The sequence below is a fragment of the Vicugna pacos genome, unplaced genomic scaffold, assembly GCF_048564905.1.
Source record: "Vicugna pacos unplaced genomic scaffold, VicPac4 SAC-SAT, whole genome shotgun sequence".
Taxonomy (NCBI): Eukaryota; Metazoa; Chordata; class Mammalia; order Artiodactyla; family Camelidae; genus Vicugna; species Vicugna pacos.
In genome coordinates, this window is record NW_027328721.1 from 57,258,549 (window position 1) to 57,266,974 (window position 8,426).

Sequence of the window (8,426 nt, forward strand, 5' to 3'; positions counted from 1 at the left end):
GGGGGTTTGAAGGAAGTCCCAGTGTCAGTGGCTGCCTCCCCAAGGTCAGGAAAGTTTTTTCTCGGGCTTCCCCGGACAGGGAACACCTGTGACTGAAGAGAGCTGCGTGGAGTTGTCTCTCGAGCTCCCCCACGCAATGATAATGGTTCCGGAATCCTTGCAGTGGGGAGGTACCTCCATTGGTCGGCAGCGCGTGGGTTCTAACGGAATGCCGAAGCTCGTCTCCCCTGAGAATTTTCCTAATGTATCTGTGCCAGGGAAAGCTTGGAGGATTTGCAGGAATTCCCAGTGTCAGAGGCTGCCTCCCCAATGTCAGGGAAGTTATTTCTCGGACTTCCTCAAGCAGGGAACACCTGTGACTGAAGAGAGCTGCGTGGAATTGTCTGTCGATCTCCCCTACGCACTGAAAATGTTTCTGGAATTCTGAGCGTGGGGAGGTTCCACCAACGGTCGGCAGCGCGTGGGTTCTAACGGAATGCCTATGCTCGTCTCCCCTGAGGGTTTTCCTAATGTCTCTGTGCCAGGGAATGCTAGGGTTTTTGCAGGAAGTCCCAGGGACAGAGGCTGCCTCCCCAAGGTCAGGGAAGTTATTTTTCGGACTTCCCCGAACAGGGAACACCTGTGACTGAAGAGAGCTGCGTGGAGTTGTCTCTCGAGCTCCCCCACGCACTGACAATGGTTCCGGAATCCTGAGCGTGGGGAGGTTCCACCAACGGTCGGCAGCGCGTGGGATATAACGGAATTGCAAAGCTCGTCTCCCATGAGGGTTTTCCTAATGTCTCTGTGCCAGGGAATGCTAGGGGGGTTTGAAGGAAGTCCCAGTGGCAGAGGCTGCCTCCCCAAGGTCAGGAAAGTTATTTCAAGGACTTCCCCAGACAGGAAACACCTGTGACTGAAGAGAGCTGCGTGGAGTTTTCTCTCGAGCTCCCCCACGCACTGACAATGGTTCCGGATTCCTGAGCGTGGGGAGGTTCCACCAACGGTCGGCAGCGCGTGGGTTCTAACGGAATGCCTAAGCTCATCTCCCCTGAGGGTTTTCCTAATGTCTCTGTGCCAGGGAATGCTAGGGGGGTTTGCAGGAAGTCCCAGGGACAGAGGCTGCCTAACCAAGTTCAGGGAAGGTATTTCTCGGACTTCCCCGAACAGGGAACACCTGTGACTGAAGAGAGCTGCGTGGAGTTGTCTCTCCACCTCCCCGACGCACTGACAATGGTTCCGGAATCCTGACGGTGGGGAGGTTCCTCCAACGGTGGGCAGCGAGTGGGTTCTAACGGAATTGCAAAGCTCGTCTCCCCTGAGGGTTTTTCAAGTGTCTCTATGCCCGGGAAGGTTAGGGGTGTTTGCAGGAAGTCCCAGGGACAGAGGCTGCCTCCCCAAGGACAGGGAAGATTTTTCTCGGACTTCCCCGAACAGGGAACACCTGTGACTGAAGAGAGCTTCGTGGAGTTGTCTCTCGAGCTCCCCCACGCACTGACAGTGGTTCCGGAATCCTGAGCGTGGGGAGGTTCCACCAACGGTCGGCAGCGAGTGGGATCTAACGGAATTGCAAAGCTCGTCTCCCCTGAGGGTTTTCCTAATATCTCTGTGCCAGGGAATGCTGGGGGGGTTTGAAGGAAGTCCCAGTGGCAGAGGCTGCCTCCCCAAGGTCAGGAAAGGTATTTCTCGGGCTTCCCCGGACAGGGAACACCTGTGACTGAAGAGAGCTGCGTGGAGTTGTCTCTCGAGCTCCCCCACGCAATGATAATGGTTCCGGAATCCTTACAGTGGGGAGGTACCTCCATTGGTCGGCAGCGCGTGTGTTCTAACGGAATGCATAAGCTCGTTTCCCCTGAGAATTTTCCTAATGTCTCTGTGCCAGGGAAAGCTTGGAGGATTTGCAGGAATTCCCCGTGTCAGAGGCTGCCTCCCCAATGTCAGGGAAGTTATTTCTCGGACTTCCCCAAACAGGGAACACCTGTGACTGAAGAGAGCTGCGTGGAGTTGTCTGTCGATCTCCCCTACGCACTGAAAATGTTTCTGGAATCCTGAGCGTGGGGAGGTTCCACCAACGGTCGGCAGCGCGTGGGTTCTAACGGAATGCCTAAGCTCGTCTCCCCTGAGGGTTTTCCTAATGTCTCTGTCCCAGGGAATGCTAGGGTTTTTGCAGGAAGTCCCAGGGACAGAGGCTGCCTCCCCAAGGTTAGGGAAGTTATTTCTCGGACTTCCCCGAACAGGGAACACCTGTGACTGAAGAGAGCTGCGTGGAGTTGTCTCTCGAGCTCCCCCACGCACTGACAATGGTTCCGGAATCCTGAGCATTGGGAGGTTCCACCAACGGTCGGCAGCGCGTGGGTTCTAACGGAATGCCTAAACTCGTCTCCCCTGAGGGTTTTCCTAATGTCTCTGTGCCAGGGAATGCTATGGGGGTTTGCAGGAAGTCCCAGGGACAGAGGCTGCCTCCCCAAGGTCAGGGAAGGTATTTCTCGGACTTCCCCGAACAAGGAACACCTGTGAATGAAGAGAGCTGCGTGGAGTTGTCTCTCCAGCTCCCCGACACATTGACAATCGTTCCGGAATCCTGAGTGTGCGGAGGTTTAACCAACGGTCGGCAGCGAGTGGGTTCTAACAGAATTGCAAAGCTCGTCTCCCCTAAGGGTTTTCCTAATGTCTCTGTGCCAGTGAAGGCTAGGGGGGTTTGCAGGAAGTCCCAGAGTCAGAGGCTGCCTCCCCAAGGTCAGGGAAGATATTTCTCGGTCTTCCCTGAGCATTGAACACCTGTGACTGAAGAGAGCTGCGTGGAGTTGTCTCTCGAGCTCCCCCACGCACTGACAATGTTTCCGGAATCCTGAGCGACTGGACGTTCCACCAACGGTCGGCAGCGCGTGGGTTCTAACGGAATGCCTAAGCTCGTCTCCCCTGAGGGTTTTCCTAATGTCTCTGTGCCAGGGAATGCTAGGGGGGTTTGCAGGAAGTCCCAGGGACAGAGGCTGCATCCCCAAGGTCAGGGAAGTTATTTCTCGGACTTCCCCGTACAGGGAACAACTGTGACTGAAGAGAGCTGCGTGGAGTTGTCTCTCGAGCTCCCCCACTCACTGACAGTGGTTCCGGAATCCTGAGCGTGGGGAGGTTCCACCAACGGTCGGCAGCGCGTGGGTTCTAACGGAATGCCTAAGCTCATCTCCCCTGAGGGTTTTCCTAATGTCTCTGTGCCAGGGAATGCTAGGGGGGTTTGAAGGAAGTCCAAGTGGCAGAGGCTGCCTCCCCAAGGTCAGGAAAGGTATTTCTCGGGCTTCCCCGGCCAGGGAACACCTGTGACTGAGGAGAGCTGCGTGGAGTTCTCTCTCGAGTTCCCCCACGCAATGATAATGGTTCCGGAATCCTTACCGTGGGGAGGTACCTCCATTGGTCGGCAGCGCGTGGGTTCTAACGGAATGCCTATGCTCGTCTCCCCTGAGAATTTTCCTAATGTCTCTGTGCCGGGGAAAGCTTGGAGGATTTGCAGGAATTCCCAGTGTCAGAGGCTGCCTCCCCAATGTCAGGGAAGTTATTTCTCGGACTTCCCCAAACAGGGAACTCCTGTGACTGAAGAGAGCTGCGTGGAATTGTCTGTCGATCTCCCCTACGCACTGAAAATGTTTCTGGAATCCTGAGAGTGGGGAGGTTCCACCAACGGTCGGCAGCGCGTGGGTTCTAACGGAATGCCTAAGCTCGTCTCCCCTGAGGGTTTTCCTAATGTCTCTGTGCCAGGGAATGCTAGGGTTTTTGCAGGAATTCCCAGGGACAGAGGCTGCCTCCCCAAGGTCAGGGAAGTTATTTCTCGGACTTCCCCGGACAGGGAACACCTGTGACTGAAGAGAGCTGCGTGGAGTTGTCTCTCGAGCTCCCCCACGCACTGACAATGGTTCCGGAATCCTGAGCGTGGGGAGGTTCCACCAACGGTCGGCAGCGCGTGGGATCTAACGGAATTGCAAAGCTCGTCTCCCCTGAGGGTTTTCCTAATGTCTCTGTGCCAGGGAATGCTTGGGGGGTTTGAAGGAAGTCCCAGTGTCAGTGGCTGCCTCCCCAAGGTCAGGAAAGTTATTTCTCGGGCTTACACGGACAGGGAACACCTGTGACTGAAGAGAGCTGCGTGGAGTTGTCTCTCGAGCTCCCCCACGCAATGATAATGGTTCCGGAATCCTTACCGTGGGGAGGTACCTCCATTGGTCGGCAGCGCGTGGGTTTTAACGGAATGCCTAAGCTCGTCTCCCCTGAGAATTTTCCAAATGTATCTCTGCCAGGGAAAGCTTGGAGGATTTGCAGGAATTCCCAGTGTCAGAGGCTGCCTTCCCAATGTCAGGGAAGTTATTTCTCGGACTTCCCCAAACAGGGAACACCTGTGACTGAAGAGAGCTGCGTGGAGTTGTCTGTCGATCTCCCCTACGCACTGAAAATGTTTCTGGAATCCTGAGCGTGGGGAGGTTCCACCAACGGTCGGCAGCGCGGGGGTTCTAACGGAATGCCTAAGCTCGTCTCCCCTGAGGGTTTTCCTAATATCTGTGTGCCAGGGAATGCTAGGGTTTTTGCAGGAAGTCCCAGGGACAGAGGCTGCCTCCCCAAGGTCAGGGAAGTTATTTTTCGGACTTCCCCGAACAGGGAACACCTGTGACTGAAGAGAGCTGCGTGGAGTTGTCTCTCGAGCTCCCCCACGCACTGACAATGGTTCCAGAATCCTGAGCGTGGGGAGGTTCCACCAACGGTCGGCAGCGCGTGGGTTCTAACGGAATGCCTTAGCTCGTCTCCCCTGAGGGTTTTTCTAATGTCTCTGTGCCAGGGAATGCTAGGGGGGTTTGCATTAAGTCCCAGGGACAGAGGCTGCCTTCCCAAGGTCAGGGAAGATATTTCTCGGTCTTCCCTGAGCATTGAACACCTGTGACTGAAGAGAGCTGCGTGGAGTTGTCTCTCGAGCTCCCCCACGCACTGACAATGTTTCCGGAATCCTGAGCGACTGGACGTTCCACCAACGGTCGGCAGCGCGTGGGTTCTAACGGAATGCCTAAGCTCGTCTCCCCTGAGGGTTTTCCTAATGTCTCTGTGCCAGGGAATGCTAGGGGGGTTTGCAGGAAGTCCCAGGGACAGAGGCTGCATCCCCAAGGTCAGGGAAGTTATTTCTCGGACTTCCCCGTACAGGGAACAACTGTGACTGAAGAGAGCTGCGTGGAGTTGTCTCTCGAGCTCCCCCACTCACTGACAGTGGTTCCGGAATCCTGAGCGTGGGGAGGTTCCACCAACGGTCGGCAGCGCGTGGGTTCTAACGGAACGCCTAAGCTCATCTCCCCTGAGGGTTTTCCTAATGTCTCTGTGCCAGGGAATGCTAGGGGGGTTTGAAGGAAGTCCAAGTGGCAGAGGCTGCCTCCCCAAGGTCAGGAAAGGTATTTCTCGGGCTTCCCCGGCCAGGGAACACCTGTGACTGAGGAGAGCTGCGTGGAGTTCTCTCTCGAGTTCCCCCACGCAATGATAATGGTTCCGGAATCCTTACCGTGGGGATGTACCTCCATTGGTCGGCAGCGCGTGGGTTCTAACGGAATGCCTATGCTCGTCTCCCCTGAGAATTTTCCTAATGTCTCTGTGCCGGGGAAAGCTTGGAGGATTTGCAGGAATTCCCAGTGTCAGAGGCTGCCTCCCCAATGTCAGGGAAGTTATTTCTCGGACTTCCCCAAACAGGGAACTCCTGTGACTGAAGAGAGCTGCGTGGAATTGTCTGTCGATCTCCCCTACGCACTGAAAATGTTTCTGGAATCCTGAGAGTGGGGAGGTTCCACCAACGGTCGGCAGCGCGTGGGTTCTAACGGAATGCCTAAGCTCGTCTCCCCTGAGGGTTTTCCTAATGTCTCTGTGCCAGGGAATGCTAGGGTTTTTGCAGGAATTCCCAGGGACAGAGGCTGCCTCCCCAAGGTCAGGGAAGTTATTTCTCGGACTTCCCCGGACAGGGAACACCTGTGACTGAAGAGAGCTGCGTGGAGTTGTCTCTCGAGCTCCCCCACGCACTGACAATGGTTCCGGAATCCTGAGCGTGGGGAGGTTCCACCAACGGTCGGCAGCGCGTGGGATCTAACGGAATTGCAAAGCTCGTCTCCCCTGAGGGTTTTCCTAATGTCTCTGTGCCAGGGAATGCTAGGGGGGTTTGAAGGAAGTCCCAGTGTCAGTGGCTGCCTCCCCAAGGTCAGGAAAGTTATTTCTCGGGCTTACACGGACAGGGAACACCTGTGACTGAAGAGAGCTGCGTGGAGTTGTCTCTCGAGCTCCCCCACGCAATGATAATGGTTCCGGAATCCTTACCGTGGGGAGGTACCTCCATTGGTCGGCAGCGCGTGGGTTTTAACGGAATGCCTAAGCTCGTCTCCCCTGAGAATCTTCCAAATGTATCTCTGCCAGGGAAAGCTTGGAGGATTTGCAGGAATTCCCAGTGTCAGAGGCTGCCTTCCCAATGTCAGGGAAGTTATTTCTCGGACTTCCCCAAACAGGGAACACCTGTGACTGAAGAGAGCTGCGTGGAGTTGTCTGTCGATCTCCCCTACGCACTGAAAATGTTTCTGGAATCCTGAGCGTGGGGAGGTTCCACCAACGGTCGGCAGCGCGTGGGTTCTAACGGAATGCCTAAGCTCGTCTCCCCTGAGGGTTTTCCTAATATCTGTGTGCCAGGGAATGCTAGGGTTTTTGCAGGAAGTCCCAGGGACAGAGGCTGCCTCCCCAAGTTCAGGGAAGTTATTTTTTGGACTTCCCCGAACAGGGAACACCTGTGACTGAAGAGAGCTGCGTGGAGTTGTCTCTCGAGCTCCCCCACGCACTGACAATGGTTCCAGAATCCTGAGCGTGGGGAGGTTCCACCAACGGTCGGCAGCGCGTGGGTTCTAACGGAATGCCGTAGCTCGTCTCCCCTGAGGGTTTTTCTAATGTCTCTGTGCCAGGGAATGCTAGGGGGGTTTGCATTAAGTCCCAGGGACAGAGGCTGCCTTCCCAAGGTCAGGGAAGATTTTTCTCGGACTTCCCCGAACAGGGAACACCTGTGACTGAATAGAGCTGCGTGGAGTTGTCTCTCGAGCTCCCCCACGCAGTGACAATGGTTCCGGAATCCTTACCGTGGGGAGGTACCTCCATTGGTCGGCAGCGCGTGGGTTCTAACGGAATGCCTAAGGTCGTCTCCCCTGAGAATTTTCCTAATGTCTTTGTGCCAGGGAAAGCTTGGGGTATATGCAGGAATTCCCAGTGTCAGAGGCTGCCTCCCCAATGTCAGGGAAGTTATTTCTCGGACTTCCCCAAACAGGGAACACCTGTGACTGAAGAGAGCTGCGTGGAGTTGTCTGTCGATCTCACCTACGCACTGAAAATGTTTCTGGAATCCTGAGCGTGGGGAGGTTCCACCAACGGTCGGCAGCGCGTGGGTTCTAACGGAATGCCTAAGCTCGTCTCCCCTGAGGGTTTTCCGAATGTCTCTGTGCCAGGGAATGCTAGGGTTTTTGCAGGAAGTCCCAGGGACAGAGGCTGCCTCCCCAAGATTAGGGAAGTTATTTCTCGGACTTCCCCGAACAGGGAACACCTGTGACTGAAGGGAGCTGCGTGGAGTTGTCTCTCGAGCTCCCCCACGCACTGACAATGGTTCCGGAATCCTGAGCGTGGGGAGGTTCCACCAACGGTCGGCAGCGCGTGGGTTCTAACGGAATGCCTATGCTCGTCTCCCCTGAGGGTTTTCCTAATGTCTCTGTGCCAGGGAATGCTAGGGGGGTTTGCAGGAAGTCCCAGGGACTGAGGCTGCCTCCCCAAGGTCAGGGAAGGTATTTCTCGGACTTCCCCGAACAAGGAACACCTGTGAATGAAGAGAGCTGCGTGGAGTTGTCTCTCCAGCTCCCCGACACACTGACAATTGTTCCTTAATCCTGAGCGTGCGGAGGTTCCAACAACGGTCGGCAGCGATTGGGTTCTAACCGAATTGCAAAGCTCGTCTCCCCTAAGGGTTTTCCTAATGTCTCTGTGCCAGTGAAGGCTAGGGGGGTTTGCAGGAAGTCCCAGTGTCAGAGGCTGCCTCCCCAAGGTAAGGGAAGTTATTTCTCGGACTTCCCTGAGCATTGAACACCTGTGACTGAAGAGAGCTGCGTGGAGTTGTCTCTCGAGCTCCCCCACGCGCTGACAAAGTTCCGGAATCCTGAGCATTGGGAGGTTCCACCAACGGTCGGCAGCGCGTGGGTTCTAACGGAATGCCTTAGCTCGTCTCCCCTGAGGGTTTTCCTAATTTCTCTGTGCCTGGGAATGCTAGGGGTGTTTGCAGGAAGTCCCAGGGACAGAGGCTGCCTCCCCAAGGTCAGGGAAGATTTTTCTCGGACTTCCCCGAACAGGGAACACCTGTGACTGAAGAGAGCTGCGTGGAGATGTCTCTCGAGCTCCCCCACGCACTGACAATGGTTCCGGAATCC